The sequence below is a fragment of the Sinocyclocheilus grahami genome, unplaced genomic scaffold (genome assembly GCF_001515645.1).
Source record: "Sinocyclocheilus grahami isolate Dianchi unplaced genomic scaffold, SAMN03320097.WGS_v1.1 scaffold289.1, whole genome shotgun sequence".
NCBI lineage: Eukaryota > Metazoa > Chordata > Actinopteri > Cypriniformes > Cyprinidae > Sinocyclocheilus > Sinocyclocheilus grahami.
This window is the reverse complement of record NW_015505468.1, coordinates 1,290,300-1,291,037: the sequence shown is the minus strand read 5'-3', so window position 1 is coordinate 1,291,037 and position 738 is coordinate 1,290,300.

Here is a 738-nt window from a genome sequence, read left to right as displayed (position 1 = left end):
AGTTCACTAAAGGAAAATTCATACTGAAATCGTCCAGTTAAGTGCATTTGACATTTTCTGAAGAAACTGTGACTCGTGATTGCTTGTGCAAGAGACAACGCTACAGTGCTAGGGAACTGTGGGTGTAACTATGTGGTTTTGAAAAATCCATAACCTTAAGGATGAGTAATAGTAACAGCACTAATAAACAGTGTTGGGGGGTAACGCTTTACAAGTAACATGAGTTACGTAATCAGATTACTTTTTTCAAGTAACTAGTAAAGTAACGCATTACTTTTTAATTTACAAGAGAATATCTGAGTTACTTTTTTTCCCCAATTTATTGACTGACAGCTCTCCTGTCCCATGTTGAGAGAAATCAGATGTTACTGTAGTTCTAAAATAAATATGAAAATGCATTAATTCATCTCACTCAGATTCAGTATTCCTCAAAATGAATAAAAATAATGCAACCCAGAATATGACGCAAACCTGCAATAATTAAATGTTAAACAACACAAATATCCTTTATGTATTTAATCCCATTCTATTAACCGATGTCTTTGCTTCTGACCTTCGATGACCCAGTTCAACCGTTCTAATAAGCAAAAATTTACTCTAGACAAACATTGTCTTTTTTTATTGCTGAAGTGTGTTGAAATGTCTTCTTCTGCATTCTACTGTACGGACGTACATTTACATTTCCTTCAGCCTGAGGCTTATTCATTTCACTTTTGGTGTGAAAAGGCTTTTATATAT